The sequence below is a fragment of the Chiloscyllium plagiosum genome, unplaced genomic scaffold (genome assembly GCF_037043375.1).
Source record: "Chiloscyllium plagiosum isolate Xiang-an unplaced genomic scaffold, Cpla_swu_hap1 HiC_scaffold_4, whole genome shotgun sequence".
In the NCBI taxonomy this organism is placed as follows: Eukaryota; Metazoa; Chordata; class Chondrichthyes; order Orectolobiformes; family Hemiscylliidae; genus Chiloscyllium; species Chiloscyllium plagiosum.
The window spans coordinates 114,443,766-114,468,568 of NW_028270142.1; positions in this window are offsets into that span (position 1 = coordinate 114,443,766).

The window sequence follows — 24,803 nt, forward strand, 5'->3', positions numbered from 1 at the left end:
GGCTGTTCTTTTCCAGCAACACACTCTCGACTCAAAAAAAGTTCTACTGAAACTCAGACCTATTGTTCCACCTGAAACCTTGCAGCATTGTCTCATCAGCAACCCATTCAATAGTCAATCAAGGTGAATGGCTTTCATATCCGTCTGTTTTGACTCAACTTGACAGTGAACGCAGCAAGCTTCTTGGCTTAATGTCTCTGGTCCACTGTCTCATTAACATCTTTTTAATATAATCAATTGAGATTACTGCTTTGCATAGCTGTCTGTCTGGCCTAATCCAATTCCTAGCATGTTGTTCAGTTGGCCAATGTTGTTTTCAGTATCTCAAAAGAGCTGTTATGTTATCTTAAAGAAATATTCCACTACCTACAATGCACCATTCTGATGACCAGCAACATGAGAAATCCAGAGATTGGTACCAGCTGACAATGGCCATTGCTAGTGTGCAATGCACACCTATGTGAGCAACATGCATATAGTGAGAGCAAAGGGCACAATTCTGATTTGGGATTTGGGAAGTAGGGCTATTAATGGATCATGATTGCAAAACTGATGGGAAGCAGAGCTTCTTATTTTGGTGGAGGTGAATGGTTAACTGCTGAGAAGTCAGGAGGGACAGGAATGGAAGCAGGATAACAGGGAATGGACCCCTTTCTGACTCAATTTGCTCTCACTACTATCTGTGCAAGATTAAAAAAAAGTGAAAGTGTTTGAGCCTTCAAATTGGCCAAGACTGATGAAGAACTGAAACCCGGGGTATGTCAGGGAAGTGTTAGTGAGAATAAAATTTACTCACTGCAGCACAGACTGTTTTCAAACAAGTGAAATTTAAACTCTGTTCAGTTCTGTTCCTGCTGGTTGGGTGGCCAAACTCACCTCCAAAGGGCTGGCCACCCACATCAACACCTCAAAATTTCAGAAAGTGAGCTCTTAATGAGTTGCTTAATCAGCTAAATGCACTGAATTCATGGTAGGTGGGACTTCAGTTTGTCAAATTCTGCCAGAACCGTCCTCCCACTCTTGTGGAAATTGCCAGGCCTGGGAATGGAGGAAGGACATCCTGACACACGTCGCCACCATTTCCTTTGGTCAGTCATGTCTATGCTGATCCAGTTTGGCCCATTCATGTTGCTGAATAGAAGAGTGGGGAATGTAAGAAAGACTTCCATTGTCTGGACTACACTGGAGGAGGCTTGCAATATTCTCCAGAGCTTGACAGTCTGCTGAATCCTGCATAATCTCTTTCATGATCATGAAAGAACTTCCCTTGCTTGGTTTGTAATAAGTAACTGAGGAGGAGGAGGTTAAGACACCCTCTTCCAGACTGTCTGTGATAAGCCTTTCTGACAGTAAACCCAATCTAAACATTCCGTTTAACACCAGCCCCTTCACTGTATCTTTTTAAACACAATGCTGAAATGTCAACCATCATAAAACATCGTGAGAAAAGCTTTATTGAACAAACCATACAATATTGTACATAAAAGTCAACCTATTCACCTTACTTGAACTGACATTGTCTCCCTGTGCCTTTGCCTTGGCTGCAGAATGATTAGTGGGAAGCTTTCAGTGGGCAGGGTGAAGATAAGACAACCTAAATTAGATTATTTACAGTATGGAAACAGGCCCTTTGGTCCAACAAGTCCACACCGACCTGCCACCCACCCAGACGCATTCCCCTATATTTACCCCTTCACCTAACACAACGGGCAATTTAGCATGGCCAATTCACCTAACCTGCACATTTTTGGACTGTGGGAGGAAACCGGAGCACCTGGAGGAAACCCACGCAGACACGGGGAAAATGTGCAAACTCCACTCCACAAACTCCACCTGAGGCAGGAATTGAAGCCTGGTCTCTGGCACTGTGAGGCAGCAGTGCTAACCACTGAGCCACCGTGCTGCCCAAGGGACCTAGAAAGGCTAACACTGGGGAAGGTGGGGGCATAGTGCTGACATCACTGGGCTAGTAATCTGGAACCTCAGGCTGATTATCTGGGACAGATTCAAATCCTGGCATGGCCAATGGTGAAATTTAAGGCTATTAAATTTCTGGCTGATGGCAGCGATGCAACCACTGTTGATTGCCATAAAAATAAAGCTGCTTCGTTAATGTCCTTTAAGGAAGAAAATCTACCATTATTACCTGTTCTATCCTACATATAACTACCGATCCACATCAATGTGGTTAATTGTGAACTGCTCCCTGGGTAATTTGGGCTTAGCAATGAATGTTGGCCTAGCCAGTTCTGTCCACATTCCATAATGAATATGCTTTTAAAAACACTTCAGGCTGTTCTGTTGCAGCGTAGACAGCAGCAGACTCAGCTGCCTGGCAGAGTGGTGTGGGAGTTGGAGGATGAATGGTCTCCCCTTGAGGAAGTACAGAAGGTTTGTGTTCCACGTGTGTTCCCTTGAAACAGCACCTCATTCATTGTGGAGATCTGCTGGAGCACAGATTTCTGGACTGCTGCTATCGCCTTCCAGCCCTTTCATTCCTTTCAGCCTGCCACTGGCCAGGGCATCAGCCAATGACAGATAGCACTACCAGTGAGTACAGTACAATTTTTTGAGTAATTTGTCCGTCCTGACTGAATAACTAGCAAAGCAGTGTGTGCAAGCAGTAATATGGGTGTGAGTTTTACAACTGTGTCTGAAGATTAGATTTAGCTGTAATGGTGAGCTCTGAGTTGTTGTTGATAGAGATTGTTGATAACTGCATGAGGCACATAGTGATGGGGATGTACGGGAAGGCCATCAACATCAGGCTTTCCTTTAAGTCACCATTCTGACTTGGAAATATTTTGCTGTGTTTTTATCATCACTCAGTCAAAGTCCTCTTATTCCCTACTTTACAATATTGCGAGAGCACTTTCATTTCACACACAGCAGCAGCAGCTTGAGACACTTTACCAGAGTAACCAGAATGGACAGTACATTCTCATCTTGTCAATGGCATTTACAGCAAGAGAATGAACAATAAAAATTATCTGGGAGGATGCAATGATTTTCCGGTTATTTTTACATAACTGTATCTTATACAACACAGGAGTTTTCACACTTCAAATGATTTTCATTATTTATATGAAGCCAAATGTCCTGATATCCATCAGGATAACTTTTAACAATTTATGTCCTCTTGGTCCTACTCCCACATTTAACTGCCTTGCTGATGAAATCCTCCAGATGCCAACTTTCCAAAGTTCTCTTGGCCAACTGCTCTTGTAAATCAGCTTACTCAAAACTCTGCTTCTTGTACCCTACATATGATGTTCTATTCATCAGTCACCCTCTGCTCACTGACCAACTTCAACTTTCAGTCCAACAATGCTTCCAGTTTAAACTTCTCAGCTTGGCATTCAAATTCCTCTTTAACTTTGCCCCTGTCTATTTCTGTGATCTTAAGAGCTCAACCCTAACACATTCTATGATTTCTACAATCTTTCAATTCTGTGTTTCAATGTTTCTCACCATTGGTGGCTGTGACTTTACAAAACATGGACTCTAGCCTGGAATTCACTCTCAAAATCTCTCTGTCTTTCTAAATCTCCATCTCTTTCTTTAATGGTCTTTTAAACCAGATGTTTGGTCACATGTCTTAATATTCCATTATGTGACAAGTTTTGTTCCTTAAGATTCCTATGAGTTGTCTTTGAACATTTTGTGACATTAAAGTTGTTATAGAAATGCAAGATCTTGCTGTTGTTCAGTAGTATTGTAGGTTAGTCATGGTTATTTGTCCAGCTTAACCAATTACAATTGCAGAAACAGATCATTCAGGGATAAGTCAGTGTTTATTCTCTTCAAGAACCTTCCCTGACCTTATTTTATCTTATCCTATCAATGTACAGATCTCATTCTGCCTCAGTCACATGTCCACATTTCCCTTTGTGTTCCTTATCTCAAACACTCAATTATGGTAGCAGGTTTCTTATTCTCTGAATATTATGAATAACACTCTTAGTACAGCTTGTGCCAAATGATAACTGAACTTTGCAATAGACTTAGGTTATACAATAAGATTGTTCCAAATTCAGGTTGCTAGCTGGTGGAAGAGAGGATATTTGCATTTCTGCCAACATGTTTGGAGTCAAACCTTTCCAGACATCAATGGGCAGAATGCTAATCTATTGATCCACATTCTCCACAAAGTACCGATTCTTTTAAAAACAAGCTGCAGATTTGTTTATATATTTATTGGAAACTATGGGATAGAGCACATTGCTTGGCTTCCTCCTTTGAAGACAGATTACATAAATGTCTATGATTTGCTGAATGAGAAGCATCTTTTTAATTAAATTTAGAAAGCTGACATACTGAAAAGTGAAAAAAAAATTGACATGGATTATATTAATTCTCACTTTTCCTTCCTATAAATGTTTAGTTTTCCAAAGTAAGCACTTCATCAAAGCCTAGAACCCAAGACAAATTAAACCACTTTGCTGCTTATGCCATGAGATTTCGCTTAGATCAAATTTTGATCCTTTTTGAAGTTTATTTTTTGTGGCAAGCTTTTTCAGCATCCCATCTTGCACTGATTTGTAGCTTTGGAATAGAAAAATGCAGCCGACATTTTTTTACCCATCCACACAGTAATTTTGTGAAATATTCAATGGATTTCATCACAGGTCAAATACCTTCACAATAGCTTCTCTGCATGTCACACAGAACCGTTACCAGTAGAACCCTTTAAGAATCGATCTCTGGCATTAAAAAGTCATGACCTGGTTTTGGATGCTTTTAGACTCACGAGGACTGGAAATCATACTAGCTTAAACTATTGAACATGTATTTACATTATTTACAGATGCATCGTTCAAAAATACTCCATTTGAACCTTTTTTCCTCAGATTTCCGTTCCGTGTGATCTGACAACACGGGTACTCTCGCTATTAGCATAACAGCTATTAGCTCCTTATGTTACACCTCCATCTAAATCTTTCATTCTAACTATAAATTATTTATATTTTTATTTTATTCCTATGACCGTCCTCGTCTGCTGAAGTCATAATCAGGCCCTTTGGGTCAGAGAGCAATGTGTTGTGGTTCTGTGACTAAACTGCCTGACTGTGTCCTCATCCCTTTAGAAGGTGAATCAGAGCACAAGCATCTGGATGAGGAGAATGTAAACAGTCCATTGAGGTGGTCAGTGTGTTTCCCTGGCTATCTGAGCAATCAAGTGAGGTCTGCCAAGGTCTTTGTTGGTAGACTCCAACATCAATCTTGTCAATATTGGTCAATATTGACAAAGTAAGAATGCTGGTGAACCAAAGGACTCAAACCTTAGCCAGGCCGTTTCTGGACCAGAATCTAGACAGACTCCCCTGGGCCAATTGTTGGTAATTCCTGTATCTTATGGCACTTGTCGAAGGCAACAACTTTGCTTGAGTAATCCTGCTTCTGTCTGGCTTAATCCAAGTCAGCCTCTGTAACCTGATTAAACAGTATCCCAGAGACTCAGAAATTCACAGTGTAATGTTCTATCCTATAGGAAGTCTGGAAGAATCATAACATTTTGTAAAGATACAGTCCAGTAAAAAATTGTAGAGCCAGATTGATGTCATCATTTTGCATTAGCATGACCTTGACCATATGGCCCTCCTTCTCTCCTCCATTAGGCCTTATGCTACGACACGGGGTAAAACCCTCCTGCTTAATTTAAAATTAGCAACACAGAAAAGATTTATCCCATGCAGTAATCTGTAAAAATTCGAAAGGCCAAGAACTTTTTGAAGTAAAAATTAACAACTTTATTTCTTGAAGTATAACAGAGAATAATTAATTAACAACTATGAACAAGTCCTTGCTCTAACCTATCTCTTACCTTCCCCTCTATAAGACTAGTCCGATAAAACTCCCAATTAAGATTTACACAACAACACTTCTTATCCCAAAACCAGGCAGCTTTCCGTTCCTCTATTTGGACTTTCCTGTGTCTTCTTTTCTCCTTCTGAGGAATTTCTGCATCACAGGTTACTGATCTAAGAAGGTACTTATAAGAAAGATATTTATCAGGCAGTCTTTTACCCAAAGCACTTGGCAGTTCTCCTCTCAACTGTTCAATTTTCCCCGGTCTTACACTCCCAAAGATTTGGATTGTATCATTAGCTTTTACGATTGTCAATATTCTCCATTCAGACTGGATTGGAGTTTGATATTTTTCAGGGTATAACATAAACTGATTGACCAAATTCAAATTTGTTTTTGTATCCAGGCAAAGAGATAATTGAGTTGTTCGACCAAGTGTTACATTGTTACCTTATTGAGAATGCTTGGTGCTGTGACCTGTAGTTCTGCTGCTTTTAACTCTCTTGAAGTACACCCATATCTTCATAACACCTCCCCCTCTTAAGAAAAAAGAACCATCGTAATGAAAAGATGTTTTTTTTCTCTACTTTTAAAACACATTACCCTAACATACATATAACTTTAATATAAGTTTACCCTAACTTCTTCCCATATACCAATAAAGGACACATCCATCTAAACTCTATCAGTTAAATCCATGATAACAAATCTGCGATTACATTCTTCTGACCCGCAGCATTTTTGATTTTTAAATTAAAAGTCTGTAACACAAGACTCCAACGAAATAGTCTCATAAAGTGTTCTAAGAATGTAAGCAGATTGTGGTCAGTGTGCACAACTGCCTTCAACAGATTGTTCATGATATACACATTAAAATGCTGAAAGGCCAGTACCAAACTCAATAGTTTCCTTTTTGATTGTGGAGTATTTCCTCTGGTGGATGTTAATCTTCTTCAAAAAGTAACCAAACGGCAGTTCAATCCCATCCTCATCTTCCTGTAGGAGGACAGCTCCAATTCCAATGTCACTAGCATCGATGGCAACTTTAAAAGGTTTTGAAAATTTTGGTGTAGCTAACACTGGTTTAGTGGTTAATATCCATTTCAAATGGTCAAATGCCTCCTGGCATGGTTCTGTCCACCGAAACTTTGTGTTCTTCTTCAGCAAATCGGTTAACAGTACCACTACACTGCTGAGGTTTGGAACAAACATCCGATAGAATCCGTTGAGTCCTAAGAACCAAAGCACCTCTTTCTTCAAGGTTGGTCATGGAAATTCCTCACTAGCTTTCATCTTTGCGTTCCATGGGGTCAATCTTCCATGACTGATGTTATGTCCCAAGAATATCACCTCTGCTTTCATGAATTCCATTTTATCACCAGTTTTGCTTCTCGTAGTCGTTCAAAGAGCTGTGCCAACTGTACCATGTGATCTTTCCAGGATTTACTAAAGGTCATTACATCATCCAGATAGACTGCACAGTTTGTTAACCCAGCCACAACTCTGTTCATGAGTCTTTGGAATGTGGCGGGTGCATTCTTCATTCCAAAGGGCGTCACTTTAAACTGATATAGCACATTTGGGGTTACAAACGCAGAAATTTCTTTCTCCAACTCTGATCAAGGTACCTGCAAGTAACCATGCATTCAGTCCAACTTGGTGATGTAACTGGCTTGTCCGACTTTCTCGATACAGTCCTCCAATGTATTTGGATTGGAGTCCAGTTTTGTCACAGCATTGGCCTTCCGATAATCCATGCAGAATCGTTAAGACCCATCCGGTTTGGGAACAAAGACAATCGGCGAACTCCACTCAGTCTGGCTTGGTTCGATGATGTTCTTGTCGAGCACGGCCTCCACCTCCTTCTGGACCTGTCTGGCTTTGAAAAATTAAGCCGATATGGGTATTGATTTATCTGAAAAGTAATTCCTGCATCTACTTCACGTACAACAACATTAGTTGTGGTTCTGTTCGCCGAGCTGGAAATTTTTGTTGCAAATGTTTCGTCCCCTGTCTAGGTGACATCCTCAGTGCTTGGGAGCCTCCTGTGAAGTGCTTCTGTGGTGTTTCCTCCAGCATTTATAGTGGCCTGTCTCTGCCGCTTCCGGTTGTCAGTTTCAGCTGTCCGCTGTTGTGGCCGGTATATTGGGTCCAGGTCGATGTGTCTGTTGATGGAGTTTGTGGATGAGTGCCATGCTTCTAGGAATTCCCTGGCTGTTCTTTGTTTGGCTTGCCCTAAAATGGTAGTGTTGTCCCAGTCGAATTCATGTTGCTTGTCGCCTGCATGTGTGGCTACTAAGGATAGCTGGTCGTGGCGTTTCGTGGCTAGTTGATGTTCATGGATGCGGATACTAATGATCCGCATCCATGAACACCAACTAGCCACGAAACGCCACGACCAGCTATCCTTAGTAGCCACACACGCAGACGACAAGCAACATGAATTCGACTGGGACAACACTACCATTATAGGGCAAGCCAAACAAGGAACAGCCAGGGAATTCCTAGAAGCATGGCACTCATCCACAAACTCCATCAACAAACACATCGACCTGGACCCAATATACCAACCACTACAGCGGACAGCTGAAACTGACAACCGGAAGCGGCAGGGACAGGCCACTATAAATGCTGGAGGAAACACCACAGAAGCGCTTCACAGGAGGCTCCCAAGCACTGAGGATGTCACCTAGACGGGACAAAACGTTTGCAACAAAAATTTCCAGCTCGGCGAACAGAACCACAACAACGAGCACCCGAGCTACAAATCTTCTCACAAACTTTGAACAACAACATTAGTCCAACACATCTGATTCTTACATATGTCCTTGTACTGTAGTAACAAATCTTTTAACTTTGTTCTATGCTCCTAAGACAAATAGCTGACTAACCTATCCCACTCATCAAGGACTTCTTCATTTTCTAATCTATTTTGAGGTACCTCAAAATCCATATTGTCTGGATTTGATTCCTCACTCTGCGGGGCAGTAACTAACACCTGTTTCTCCAGTTCTTTATCTCTAGTGTAATACAGTTTCAACATGTGCACATGACATACTCAATACCTTTTTTTTCTATCTGGCATCTTTAATAAATAGTTCCCCAGGCTCAACTTCTTCTCAGTTTGATAAACCTGGCTTTGAAGGGATCTCCTATCACTGGTAACAGTACTAACACATTATCCCCTCAGGAAAACGAAGGCATCTCAGAGCTTTTATCTGTTCCCTGCTTCATTCTATACTGTGCCCTCTTTACATGATGTTTAGCTAAATCACCTGCTTAGTTTAATCTCTCCCTCACCTCCGATACATAATCTAAGTGTGAGAGCTCTGACTTTGGTCCTGTCAATTTTTCTTTAATTAATTTCAATGGGCCTCTCAATTCATGCCTGAATATTAACTCAAAGGAGTAAACTGTGTCGAATCATTTAGGGCATCTCTCATGGCAAACAATGCAAATAGGATACCTTTATCCCAATCAGTCGGGTAATTCTGACAGTATGCTTTCAACATGGTCTTCAAGGTCTGATGCCACCTTTCTAAAGCTCCCTAGGATTCAGGATGATATGCACTGGATTTAAAGTGCTGTATACCTAAGCTGCTTCTTAACTCCTTAAAGAGCCGAGCAGTAAAATTTGATCTTTGGTCTGACTGAATCTCTCTGGGTAGCCTACACTGTGTGAAGAAAGCTACTAACTCCTCTACCACCTATTTTCCTTGATACTCTGTAATAGAATTGCCTCTGGAAATCTGATAGGCACATCCATTATGGTTACCAAGTACTGATTCCCACTTTTCATTCTTGAGAGGGGACCCACACAGTCAATTATAACCTGCATGAGAGGTTCTTTAAATACGGGAATTGGCAACAAAAGTGCTGATTTTATTACCGCCTGTGGTTACCTAGCATTTGGTATGTTTGGCAAAAGTTAACCACATCCTTGTGCATTCCAGGCCAATAAAAATGTTTTTGTACCTTAGCCCGAGTCTTTCATACCCCTAGGTGACCTGCTAAAGGTAGTTCATGTGCTACCCATAACAGCACCTGTCTGTATGCTACCAGCAGCATAATCTGGTACACTTCGGCCCATTTCTCCTCTGACTAACCTGCCATGGTCTCAATTTCTGTGTTAGGATACTATCTTTAAGATAATAACTCTCCGGAGTATTCTCAGAGCACACATCCACATATATATATATATATATATAATATATATATTTTATCGTCTTGTCATGTTGTTGCAAGTCTCTTAGCCTTTCAGGACTAAACACTTCTGACTGACTCTCTGCCTGTTCAGGTTTTTCTTGCACCATTATGTCAAACAGGGTATTCACTAACTGAACCTCAACTCCTTCATCTTCCTCTTTACTTTTCACTTTGTGCTGTGACTTATGATAGTGGGATTTGGTTAACACACAGTCTGGGAAAATACCAGGATATTTCTGTTTTAACTCCTCAGTTTCTTGGGCTTCTTTGGGTTTCTCCACAACAAGGGGTGTCACTCCTACCTTGGATTCTGTCAAATCCTTCCCAAGAACAAACTTAATTCCTGGAACTGTCACTCTGTTAATCACTCCCACTGTAACTTCCCCAGTCTTAAGTTGGCACATCGGGGAATGCTAAATTTCTGTTCAACTATGCCACAAATTACCCCACTGTCGGGTAACAGATCAGAAAGAGTGCATATTTGCTCATCCACTACTATCAGCGACTGGTTCGATTCTGTATCTCTCAAAATTATAACTTCTTCTCCTTCTCCCCCTGCTCTTTCTGAGTAAACTTTACCCACAGAGGTGAATCCTCTGTAGAGATCAGGCACTAACTCCATACCCAGCCCCTGTCTAGGCTGTGCACTCTCCTGCAGCTCCTTGGCTCTTCTTGGGGTCTCCTCTACTACCTTCACTAATGTCATTGGCTTAGATTCTTTTACCATATCTTTTCCCTCAGTGCCTTTCTTTAACAACCAGCACTGTGTCTATATGTCTTCTGGCAGTGAAGACACCTTTTCCCAGTACCCTTCTGAAACCACCGGCACTGCAATTTTCTGTGTCCCACTCCATACAGTGAAAACACCTGAGGCCTTTCACCTCCTGTCCACCCTCTTGGGCTTCTTTAACATGTAGTAAAATCTTACCAGTGTTCTCTATTCTTGGTTCAGTAGTGTAGGATCACCTCTTCTCCCAATTTCTATTCCTCACAGGATGAAATTCTGGCTGGAAGCTTGTCATATGCACCAACATGTACTCATCTGCTAATTCTCACTTCCTGAACTTTCTATTCCTCCACGTGAATTTGTACCATCTCTGGAAGTGAGTTTTTAAACTCCTTCGGCAGAATAATCTCTATTAGAGCCTCAAATGTCCTATCTATTTTCACCTATTGATCAAACTGACTGTTTGATTCTTTCAAGCTCAACAGAAGTCTGACCTGGTTCCTTTTTTGTGTTTCTGAACCGCTGTGTCTATGTTTCTGGTACCAATTCATAAGCACTTAAAATAGCCTGTTTAACCTCTTCATAATCCCTTCACACCTCATCTGACAGTGTGGCAAAAACATCACGAGCTCTGCCTATCAGTTTAGTCTAAACTAGCTTTACCCATAAATCCTCAGACTACTTCATCTGCCCAGCCAATTTTCAAATGAAATAAAGAAGGCTTCAACATCTTTCTCATCAAAATGTGGCAGAGTTTTGACATATTTGTAAATATCACTACCTTAGGGTGTAGGTTTGCTCGCTGAGCTGTAGGTTTGATATCCAGACGTTTCATTACCTGGCTAGGTAACATCATCAGTGGCGACCTCCAAGTGAAGTGAAGCTGTTCTCTCCTGCTTTCTATTTATATGTTTGTCCTGGATGGGGTTGCTGGGGTTTGTGGTGATGTCGTTTCCTGTTCGTTTTCTGAGGGGTTGGTAGATGGTATCTCGATCTATGTGTTTGTTTATGGAGTTGTGGTTGGAATGCCAGGCCTCTAGGAATTCTCTGGCATGTCTTTGCTTAGCCTGTCCCAGGATAGGTGTGTTGCCCCGGTCGAACTGGTGGTTTTTTTAAACTAACAAACTTAAAAGACTCAGTACAACCCATGGACAAAACCAACGTCGTCTACAAAATTCCATGCAAGGACTGCCACAAACACTACATAGGACAAATAGGAAGAAAGTTATCCACCAGGATACATGAACACCAGCTAGCCACAAAAAGACACGACCCTCTCTCCCTCGTAGCCCTCCACACGGATGAAAAAAAACACCACTTCGACTGGGACAACACATCTATCCTGGGACAGGCTAAGCAAAGACATGCCTGAGAATTCCTAGAGGCCTGGCATTCCAACCACAACGCCATAAACAAACACATAGATCGAGATACCATCTACCAACCCCTCAGAAAACGAATAGGAAATGACATCACCACAAACCCCAGGAACCCCATCCAGGACAAAGATATAAATAGAAAGCAGGAGAGAACAGCTTCGCTTCACTTGGAGGTCGCCACTGATGATGTTACCGAGCCAGGTAATGAAACGTCTGGATATCAAACCTACAGCTCAGTGAGCAAAGTTACACCCTAAAGCTCAACCTGAGCTACAAACCTTCACAAACCTTGCAAAAATATCACTACGTTCTCTTTTCATTTTCATCCTGTTAATTTGACTTTGTTGACTCAGTTGCAACTTCTCAAGATCAAATTCTCCCTGTCTTTCTCTCTCTTCTCTTTCTGTTTGCTCAGCCAAGAACCCTCTCTCCCTCTCTGTTTATCTTCTAACTCCATTTTCCTCAATTGTAATTTAAGTTTTTCTACCTCTACTGCACTTGTCTGTTTCTCTGATGCACCTAAGTCTTTGAGTAATTCCCTGACAATTTCAGCTTTACTTTTGTCCTTGGTTAAAACCAAATCTAACTTCTTTGCTAATTCTAAAAGTATGGCCTTTTTCTTTCCTTCTAAGCTTCCTTAGCAAATTTGAGAATCATCTTCAAATCCCAGAATCTCTTTAGAAATTTTAAGAGCCATTTCTCTCACTTTTAATTACATCAACCACGAGTCACCAAAATTAAACGAATTGTCTCACCTATGTTTTACTTAAAGATCTAGGATAATAACCTGCAGGTGTTTAAATCCGCTGGGACTTTTCGTATCCCTAAATCTATTTAAATCTGTCTAAACCAGTTCAAATGCCAGACAAGCCCCCAATCTGTTACAACATGGAGTAAACTCTCCTGCTTAATTTAAAACCAACAACACAGAAAAGATTTATCCAATGCAGTAATCTGTAAAGGTTCGAGTGGCCAAGAACTATTTTAAGTAAAATTAACAACTTTATTTCTTAAAGTATAACAGAGAATAATTAACTAACAACTATGTACAAGTCCTTACTCTAACCTATCTTTTACCTTCCCTTCTATAATACCAGTCTGATAAAACTCCTAATTAAGATTTACAAATGCTTCTTATTCCAAAACCAGCAGCTTTTGGTTCTTCTACTTAGATCTTTCTGTGTCTTCTTTTCTCCTTCTTAGGAATTTCTGCATCACAGGTTACTAATCAAAAAAGGTACTTTCAAGAAAGCTATTTTTCAGGTAGTCTTTTACCCGCTGGGCTTGGCAGTTCACCTCTCAACTGTTCATTTTTTTCTCGGTCGTATACCCCCAAAGCATTGGATTATGTCATTGGCTTTCAAGATTGTCAATATACTCCATTCAGATTGCATTAGAGTTTGACATTTTCCGGGGTATAATTTAAACTGATTAGCTGAATTCAAATTTGTTTTTGTCCAGGCAATGATCTAATCAAGTTGTTCGACCAAGTGTTACATTGTTACCTTACTGAGAATGCTTGGTGCTGTGTCTGGTAGTTCTGCTGTTTTTAACTCTCTTAAAGTACACCCACATCTTCATTACACTTATCATTGGATTGAATTGGAGATGCCGGTGTTGGACTGGGGTGTACAAAGTTAAAAATCACACAACACCAGGTTATAGTCCAACAGATTTAATTGGAAGCACATTAGCTTTTGGAGCGACGCTACTTCATCAGGTGATTGTAGTGGGTTCAAAGTTTGTGAGAAGATTTGTAGCTCGGGTGCTCGTTGCTGTGGTTCTGTTCGCCGAGCTGGAAGTTTTTGTTGCAAACGTTTCGTCCCCTGTCTAGGTGACATCCTCAGTGCTTGGGAGCCTCCTGTGAAGCACTTCTGTGGTGTTTTCTCCGGCATTTATAGTGGCCTGCCCCTGCCGCTTCCGGTTGTCAGTTTCAGCTGTCCGCTGTAGTGGCCGGTATATTGGGTCCAGGTCTATGTGTTTGTTGATGGAGTTTGTGGATGAGTGCCATGCTTCTAGGAATTCCCTGGCTGTTCTTTGTTTCGCTTGCCCTATAATGGTAGTTGAAACTTTATTGCTGGAACAGTACAGCAGGTCAGGCAGCATCCAGGGAACAGGAGATTCGACGTTTCGGGCACAGGCCCTTCTTCAGGAATGAGCAGAGAGTGTTCAGCAGGAGAAGATAAAAGGTAGGGAGGAGGGACTTGGAGGAGGGGCGTTGGAAATGTGATAGGTGGAAAGAGGTCAAGGTGAGGGTGATAGGTCGGAATAGGATGGAGGCGGAGAGGTCAAGAAGAAGACTGCAGGTCAGGAAGGCGGTGCCGGGCTGGAGGGATCCGGCTGAGACAAGGTGGGGGGAGGGGGGATGAAGAAACTGGTGAAGTCCAAGTTCATCCCCTGCGGTTGGAGGGTTCCCAGTCGGAAGATAAGACGCTCCTCCTCCGACCGTCGGGTTGTTGTGGTTTGGCGGTGGATGAGTCCAATGACCTGCATATCCTCGGTGGAGTGGGAGGGGGAGTTGAAATGCTGTGCTACAGGTTGGTTGGGTTGGTTCGTCCGGGTGGCCCAGAGGTGCTCTCTGAATCGCTCCGCAAGTAGGCGGCCTGTCTCCCCAATATAGAGGAGGCCACACCGGCTGCAGCGGATGCAGTAGATGATGTGGGTGGAGGTGCAGGTGAATCTGTGGCTGATATGGAAGTTTCCTTTGGGGCCTTGGATAGAAGTGAGGGGGGAGGTGTGGGCGCAAGTATTGCACCTCCTGCGGTTGCAAGGGAAGGTGCCGGGAGTGGAGATTGGGTCGGTGGGGGGTGTGGATCTGACAAGGGAGTCGCGGAGGGAGTGGTCTCTACGGAAAGCTGATAGGGGAGGGGAGGGAAATATATCCTTGGTGCTGGGGTCTGTTTGGAGGTGGCGGAAGTGACGGCGGATGATGCGCTGTACATGGAGATTGGTGGGGTGGTAGGTGAGGACCAGTGGGGTTCTGTCCTGGTGGCGGTTGGAGGGGCGGGGCTCAAGGGCGGAGGAGCGGGAAGTGGAGGAGATGCGGTGGAGGGGGGCCCCTGTAAAAACGCCATCCCATTCTCCCAATTCCTTCGTCTCCGCCGCATCTGCTCCCAGGAGGACCAGTTCAAAATACGTACAACACAGATGGCCTCCTTCTTCAAGGACCGCAATTTCCCCCCCGACGTGGTCGACGGTGCCCTCCCCTCAATTTCCCTCCCCTCCCCTATCAGCTTTCCGTAGAGACCACTCCCTCCGCGACTCCCTTGTCAGATCCACACCCCCCACCGACCCAACCTCCACTCCCGGCACCTTCCCTTGCAACCGCAGGAGGTGCAACACTTGCGCCCACACCTCCCCCCTCACTTCTCTCCAAGGCCCCAAAGGGAACTTCCATATCCGCCACAGATTCATCTGCACCTCCACCCACATCATCTACTGCATCCGCTGCAGCCGGTGTGGCCTCCTCTACATTGGGGAGACAGGCCGCCTACTTGCGGAGCGATTCAGAGAGCACCTCTGGGCCACCCGGACGAACCAACCCAACCAACCTGTAGCACCACATTTCAACTCCCCCTCCCACTCCACCGAGGATATGCAGGCCATTGGACTCATCCACCGCCAAACCACAACAACCCGACGGTCGGAGGAGGAGCGTCTTATCTTCCGACTGGGAACCCTCCAACCGCAGGGGATGAACTTGGACTTCACCAGTTTCTTCATCCCCCCTCCCCCCACCTTGTCTCAGCCGGATCCCTCCAGCCCGGCACCGTCTTCCTGACCTGCAGTCTTCTTCTTGACCTCTCCGCCTCCATCCTATTCCGACCTATCACCCTCACCTTGATCTCTTTCCACCTATCACATTTCCAACGCCCCTCCTCCAAGTCCCTCCTCCCTACCTTTTATCTTCTCCTGCTGAACACTCTCTGCTCATTCCTGAAGAAGGGCCTGTGCCCGAAACGTCGAATCTCCTGTTCCCTGGATGCTGCCTGACCTGCTGTGCTGTTCCAGCAATAAAGTTTCAACTTTGATCTCCAGCATCTGCAGACCTCACTTTCTCCTATAATGGTAGTGTTGTCCCAGTCAAATTCATGTTGTTTGTCATCTGCGTGTGTGGCTACTAGGGATAGCTGGTCATGTCGTTTCGTGGCTAGTTGATGTTCGTGGATGCAGATCGTTAGCTGTCTTCCTGTTTGTCCTATATAGTGTTTTGTGCAGTCCTTGCATGGGATTTTGTACACTACATTAGTTTTGCTCATGCTGGGTATCGGGTCCTTCGTTCTGGTGAGTTGTTGTCTGAGAGTGGCTGTTGGTTTGTGTGCTGTTATAAGTCCTAGTGGTCGCAGTAGTCTGGCTGTCAGTTCAGAGATGTTCTTGATGTATGGAGGGCTCGATCGTAACACAGAATTTATAGCAAAAATTTGCAGTGTGATGTAACTGAAATTATACATTGAAAAATTGATTGTCTGTTCAGCCTTTCATCTGTTAGAATACAGTGATAGTTTCACGTCTTTCATATGTAAATCACAAACCCCTTTTTTTTAAAGTTGCATTCTCGGGTTAGCTGTTAACAATGGTGATAGCTAGACAATATGTTGAAGGTGTTAGCCCCCTGTGTTCTCTGTCTATGACCTGATGTTTAGATTGATTCTAATCTAAAAAGTGAGATAACAGAGCTTTACATAAATTCATGCAGTTTTTGAGCTCAGATTTCTACATGAATGCATGCAGTTTTTGAGCAAAGTGCAATGTAACTCTGCAAGTACAAATTCACCCCACAAAATATATGTGTGCATGTGGGTCTTTGTTTGTCTGTGTGTCTGTCTGTCTGGGGTGGGGGTTGTGAGTGTGAGAAAGTGTGTGTGTGTGTGTAGTGAGTGCAGAGTATCTTAAGTCTGTGAGGGGGTGCATGTGTGGGAGTGTTTGTGTCTATAAGGGTGTGTGTGGGTGTCTGTGTGCGCGTCTGTGTGTACCTGTGTCCGTGTGTATGTGAGAGTGTGTGTGTGTGTAGGAATATCTGTGTGTGTGTGTAGTGCAATGGTGATCACCTGTAATGTGACATGAACCCAAGGTCCCGGTTGACGCCCTCCCTATGGGTACCGAACTTAGCTATCAGCCTCTGCTCGGCCACTTTCCTCTGCTGCCTGTCCCAAAGTCCACCTTGGAGAATGGTCACCCGAAGGTCCGAGGCTGAATGTCCTGGACCACTGAAGTGTTCCCCAACTGGGAGGGAACCCTCCTGTCTGTTGATTGTTATGCGGTGCCCATTCATCCGTTGTCGTAGCCTTTGCTCGGTTTCCCCAATGTACCATGCCTCCGGGCATCCTTGCCTGCAACGTATAAGATAGACAACGTTGGCTGAGTCACATGAGTACCGGCCATGTACAAGGTGGGAGGTGTTCCCATGCGTAATAGTGGTATCTATGTCCACAATCTGACACGTCTTGCAGCATCCACTGTGACAAGGATGTATAGAGTTGTCCTGAGAGCCGGGCAGTTTGCTACGAACATTGTTGGTGCCTGGCCCAGTACCAAGCTTGATCCTGACGTAATGGCTCAAGATGTGTGCCAGGTTGGGAAGAAACTCGCTGAAGTGGTTAACAATACCTAGAAAGAACTGGAGTTCATTGATTGACTAGGGCAGTGGAAAATGCTTTATTGTTACCCTTTTGTTTGGGTTTCTCCTTGACCCCAGATACAACGTGGTCCAGGGAATTGATAGCTGCTTTGGAGAAATCAAAACGGCAGTTATTTGTGAGATCCACAATCTGCACATATCTAAATATATTCCTTTGTGGTAGGGACAAGATCAAGAATATCATCCATGTGGAATGTCACTCCATTGAGGCCCTCCAGGATACCAGTCTTACTACATTACAAGATTTTGGCTGCTGAGGTGATCCCAAACAACAGATGATTAAAGCAGTATTTACTCTCAAGGAAGGAATAATGGTTGCTAATAGTTTGTATTTTTTATGTAAGAGAAGTTACCAAAAGCTATTATTTATATTAAATTTTATAAAGACTGAATTATCTGTGAGCTTGGTTAAGTTTCATTTGCTGAATGTTAAATTCAGTAGTCATGTTGAACTGTCTGAGGTCTCCATGAAAACATAAAGAAGTTACGTTCGGGTACTGACACTGCGCTAGTGCATCAAGAAGTGGGTTGAATGAGGTAGGATCACTCCCCTGATACAACTTAGTACCAATCTCCTCTCTGACCTTATTTAAAAGAGGGTGTGGAACCTCTCCTGAGGTGAATAGACACAATGGCTTGGCAGGTGGTTTCAGGGTGATATGGTAAGTTGATTGCAGCTTCACAAGTTGTACATAGTTTCCAAAATTCACTCTTGAACTTATTTGTTTGCCTTGCTTGTTCAGTTCATCCATCTTACAGATAAAACATAAATTTCCAAAGGCTCTGCAGCTTAGAAAGGTTGACACCTGACTATGGATGAAATGAAGGACTTCAGTTATTTCTCATCCCTTGTAATGAACAGTGGCAACAATCTGACTTTGTACCTTCAGAAGGGAACCTCTTGTGCCCTAAGAGAGGACAGTTGGAGAAAATCAGGTTTCAAGTAAACTCCAATATCTATGATCATTGACCATCATATTAACAGACCAGAATTGGAAACTGGATTCCAAAGCTTCATATTAAAGTAACAGTTGGGACTCACAAGTGTTCAGTGGCACATCAGCAACTGTTGTTGGCAGGCATGTGTTTAGGTTTTTGAGTTGGAGCTGAAAACTGCCTCATGCAGCAAACTGTTTGAAAATGGCTTATCCTGGAACAGAAGAGTCATTGTGAGTCGATGACTAAACAGACTTGTTGGCGTTCTGCTGATTCCTTTCCACATTCGAGATATCAATTAATGCCGGCACCCTTGCCTTTTGGCTTACAGCTCTGCTTCAAGCAGGCATTCTGGGGGCTTTCCAGCTCTACTCTGAACTGGTGAACAATAGAACAAATTACCAAATGAATAAGAGCAGATCTCTCGGTATCCTGGGGGCATGTGAGATTCTTGTTGAAGTAAGAATTAAAGGTTTCAATGACCTCTCCATACTTAGCATGTCCACATCAACCCCTTGACTTTTAAAAACATAATCGGTTTACTGATTGTATGCAGGAGCATTCTAACTTCGTCCTTTTGTGGTTTTTGAGCGAACCCAGATCTGGTCTGGATTTGCGAGGTCAGTTTCTTCAGTGCAGTTTAGTTGAGGTCTCCCACGACACCAAAGGACATGGAGGAGCTTAGGTATTGTCCATGGCTCTGTCGTGGGCTGGTAATTAGTTGCTGTAATTATTGTTGAGGACATTTTCTCGACAGTGCTCTGCCACCAACTTATCACTTTCCAACTTTATTAGCTAGAATTGTTGGTAAAGGGCGCAATACCATTGCCAGTATGAATACATGTCACAACTGGGTTCTGGATGTTTTTGACAAATGAGGACAGGAAACCAAGTTAGTGTAAAATAAGGAGCATTCACACTTACATTACTTACAGAGATATGTTTCAGCGGGGTTCCATTATATTTTTCAGGGCCACATCTCAAGATTTCCCCTTGACTGGTTTGCAGGCAGTAGGGGAGCGTAAAATTCCTCAGTAGGTCTTCCTGCTCCATTTTCATCTACCCTAACCTCTCCTCAACTTTGCATGTTGAGGCCAGACCACCTGCATGTGACCCAACTGTGGTCCTTAATTGGACATCGATCATTTAAGCAACACTTCCGGCCATGCCTCAAGTGTAAGGCTGGCAGGAGTTCAGGAGAAGGGCAGGGGCAAGCCTGGCAGCTCACCCTGTTCATGTTCCAGCCTGAGAGGGTAAAGGAGTGTCTCCCTCAAGAACCTCCTTTTCACACCCCCTGCACCCCCTGCTCCACCAAGGTCTACACCTCATGATCCCTCCTACCCCAGTTTCTCGTTTGAGATCCCCACCACCTGGCTTCACCTCCTCTCCCCACCAAGGGCCCAATCTCCCACCCACCATGTGCTGGTGCCCTGACCACTGCTGCTGCTGGGTCTACACTGCTGTCAGAGTTGAAAAGTGTGGTGCTGGCAAAGCACAGCAGGTCAGGCAGCATCCGAGGAGCAGAAGAATCGACGTTTTGGCCTGAAACATCGACTCTCCTGCTCCTCGGATGCTGCCTGACCTGCTGTGCTTTTCCAATGCTACACATGTTGACTCTGACTCTCCAACATCTGCAGTCCTCACTTTCTCCTATACTGCTGACAGCCAATTTGACTAGCTGGCTTTCTGTGGAAGATTTCTCAATCAGTGGTTGCGATATGAATAACTAACATTAAACAAAAAAAAATGACACAATGTTCATTGCTTTGATAGTAGATGTAACTGCAAGCCATTGGCATGCATGAGGCATCACATTATTGCAGAGCGGTGCAGAAATCATCACGACCAGTCATTGACACGGTTCATTCCTTATAAGGGAAACAAGGAAAGACAAGATTCAGAGGCGGCATTCGTTGTAGCAGTACAAATAATACACAAAGATTGCCATATCAGCAGCAGGTCACACTGAAATCAATAGCTATTAATGCCCATGAACTGCTATTAAACAGTCGTTAACATCAAGTACACAATATCTGCTGCTTGTTGATAGGGGGTCATACAAGTCAGTCAGCACTGGCGTAAAGCTTCGATAACACTGATTTGGATGGTTGCCTAGCACAGTAAGACTGTCAGAAACTGATTCAACAAAAAATTCATTATAGCTGAGTAGAATTGTTTCGCCCATGATAGTTCCTCACTGAAAGGACAGGCATGCAATACCTTGAAAGCTTTTGTCTATTGATGACTAGAAAATTAATTTGAAGCCTAATGACTTCCCTTGTTAGGCTTTTGTGTTGTTGCTTTCCCCATTTTCTTACATCAAGGTGAAAAATTGCTACTGTTAATTCTCAATTTACTATAGTCCTGGAATATGAATATCCAATGGTTTTGACAAATGAGAGTCAAGCTCGGCCACTTTAATACAAGTTGACCAGATACATGGGATTGAAGTCACATGCCAGACCAGGAAAGATGGCAGCGTTCTGTAGGGACAATGGTAAAACACTTGGGCTTTTGCCCAAATGTTATTGGTTCACGATTGCTGCTCTGGGCTGACTATGGGACCTTGTGTCTTGCTTGTTTCCTCTCCTCCCACCTTGCTTGCATTCAACTCTGGATATCTATAGAGTTATAGAGTCAAAGAGATGTACTGCACAGAAAAGGACCCTTCGGTCCAACTTGTCCATGCTGATCAGATATCCTAAATTAGTGGAGTCCCATTTGTCAGCCCGTGGCCCATGTCCCTCTAAACCTTTCTTATTTACATATCCATCAAGATGCCTTTTAAATGTTGTGATTGTACCAGCCTCCAACACTGGCAGCTCGTTCCATACACGCACCACCCCTTTGCGTGCAAAGGTTGCACTTAGGTCCATTTTAAATCTTTGCCTTCTCACCCTAAACTGATGCCCTCTCGTTCTGGACTACCCCAACCCAGGGAAAAGACCTTGTCTATTTATCTTATCCATGCCCCTCAAGATTTTATAACCCTCCATAAGGTCACCCTCAGTCTCCGACACTCCATGGAAAACAGCCCCAGCCGATTCAGCCTCTCCCTGTAGCTCAAACCCTCCAACCTTTCTCCTCACCCTTTACCTGATTTCTAGGCTCCATTCCTCAGGTTCCTGATCCCACTGTTTCCCATTCCAGGGGTCAAGGGAATGATTCCTATTCAGTTGGAAGAAGAGCTCAATTTGGAATATGGAACTAAGGCCCAGGAGTAAAAATTACTGCGCTTCTCAACGTGTGAGTTTGTCATTGTTCCTATCCCCTCGCTTGTGAAGATAAAATTGAAGCATTGTGATCCTTCAGAATGAGCTGTGTGATTAGTACTTTACTGTCCAAGCTGTGTATCCCATTGTCTTACCTCCAAAATAAATGATTGCTCTCGCAATATTAATTATTCAAGGAAGATAAAACCCATTGAACAGAAAGCTGTCCACTTGAATTGAAATAAATTACACCACTCAAGCCTCCACTAAGTGTTTGAAAGGCTCACTTGTGGAATTAGAATGATCAGGGGACAGACTTTTAACGTTTTTATACATCATCTGATTAATTACTACAATTATGCTAAAGAATAATAAGGAAATTACTCTGGGGGAGGAAAGCCCATGGTGTACAGTTTACAAAGTTCGTGCTGTAGATCTTAACAGAAGCTGTTTTCAGAATCAGTCTAGTAGTGACTAACATGGGGGAGCAGGAGAGAGAACACAGGCAAGATGTTTATTGTTTAATAGGTGTAATAAGCCCCAGTGGTACAAATAGTATCATGTCTCATTAAAGTAGCTTGTGATGTTCACACAAATTCACTGCAGTCATTTTCATAGAATTGGCAACTTAACCCCAGCCTGTCTCCAACCTGACCTTAATCAAGGGATGTGAGATATTGGGATACGGGACAATGGGATTTGGGGTGATGGTATGGGAAGAATAACTAACCAGAATTTGGGAAGTGGGCGTGCTTCCAGTTTAGTTTAGCTTTTACTTTTAACAGCTGTAGACCTGGTTTCCTGAGACCTAGGGAAACAGTACAGCCAATCTAATAGGAAATGGCTCTTCACACTGCTTACGGACTAGGCAGTCCAGAAAGAACTTCCCTAGCCTTCCAAACCTACCATTACACCACCTCTGGCCCCTGTGATCAGAGACCTGTATTGTACTAGTTGTAGCTCTAATTTAGCAGCCACAGGGCCAGGTCTTTGCTGGCAAGGGAATTTTGTAAGCCATGGGAAGCTAAATTTCAGGCTCAGTGCCTGAGTTTTTAAAGCATTAACTTCACCCCTATGTGGCTTCTTGGTGTGCTGTTATTTTTGTGTGTGCCTGTCTACATTGGTGACAGGAAACATAATGATCCAGCTTAGAATTGTTAAAGATATTCAATAAATATTGATGCAATACATTTAAGAATGTCTATAAAACCTGGCATTTAAACTACTCCTTCCTTTAATCCCAGTCCTCTCCTACAATCCTGAAGACACTGAGTGATACGAAAATGGTTCCTTTGGGTAAGCTACAGATGGGGACACAAGATGGACTGTTCATCAGTGGAGTTATTGCACTTGTCTAGGTGCTTTTGTAGTCAAGAGTGCGGTGCAGGTCAGGCAACCTCCGAGGAGCAAGAAAATCGACGTTTCGGGCAAAAAGCCCTTCATCAGGAATGAGGCTGGGAGACTCGGGGGTACAGAGATAAATGGGAGGGGTTCGGGGCTGGGGGCAAGGTAGCTGCGAGTGTGATAGGTGGATGGAGGTGGGGATGAAGGTGATAGGTTGGAGAAGAGGGTGAAGTGGATAGGTCGGAAGGAAGATGGACAAATGGGACGGGTCATGAGGACAGTGCTGAGTTGAAAGGTTGGAACTAGGGTAAGGTGGGGGAGGGTCCTGGGGTTGGAGGGTCCTGAAGTGGAAGAAGAGGCATTCTTCATCCAGGCATTAGGTGGTAAGGGAGTGGTGATGGAGGAGGCTCAGGACCTGCACGTCCTCTGCAGAGTGGGAGGGGGAATTAAAGCTTTTAGCCACAGGCCGGTGGTGTTGGTTGGTACAGGTGTCCCAGAGATGTTCTCTGAGACACTCTGCGAGTAGGCGTCCTGTCTCCCCAATGTAGAGGATACCGGATTGGGAGCAATGGATACAGTAGTGTGGAAGTGCAGGTGAAACTTTGATGGATATTGAAGGCTCCTTTGGGGCCTTGGACGGATGTGGGGGTGTGGGGGGGGTGGGGGAGGGATGTGAGTGCAGGTTTTACAATTCCTCTGGTGGCGGGGAAGGTGCTGGGAGGGGAGGGTGAGTTGTTGGGGGGCATGGACCTGATGAGGTAGTCATGGAGGGAACGGTCTTTACAGAAAGCGGATAGGGGTGGGGAGGGAAATATATCTCTGGTGGTGGGGTCCATTTGTAGGTGGTGGAAATGGCAGAGGATGATGGGGTGGAAGGTAAGGACCAGGGGTTTCTGTCCTTGATGTGGTTGGAGGTTTGGGGTTTGAGGGCAGAGGTGCAGGAAGTGATTGAGATGTTCTGGAGGGCATCAGCAACCGTGTGGGAGGGAAAATTGTGGTCTTTAAAGAAGGAGGCCATCTGGCGTGTTCTGTGGTGGAACTGGTCTTCCTGGGAGCAGATGCGACAGAGATGGAGGAATTGGGAATAAGGGATAGCATTTTTGCAGGAGGCAGGGTGGGAGGAGGTGTAATCCAGGTAGCTGTAGGAGTCGGTGGGTTTGTATAAAATGTCAGTATCGAGTCAATCACCTTTAATGGAGATGGAGAGGTCCAAGAAGGGGAGAGATGTGTCTGAGGTGGTCCAGATGAATTTAAAATCAGGGTGGAATGTGTTGGTGAAGTTGATGAATTGTTCAACCTCGTGGGAGCAGGAGGTTGTGCCGATGCAGTCATCAATGTAGCAGAGAAAAAGATGGGGAGTGGTGCTGGTGTAACTGTGGACAATAGACTCTTCCACATAGCTGACAAAGAGACAGGCATTGCTGGGGTCTATGCGGATGCCCATGGCTACCCTTTTGTCTGGAGGAAGTAGGAGGATTCAAAGGAGAAATTATTGAGGGTGAGGACCAGTTCAGCCAAACGAATAAGGGTGTCAGTGGTGGGGACATTGGGAG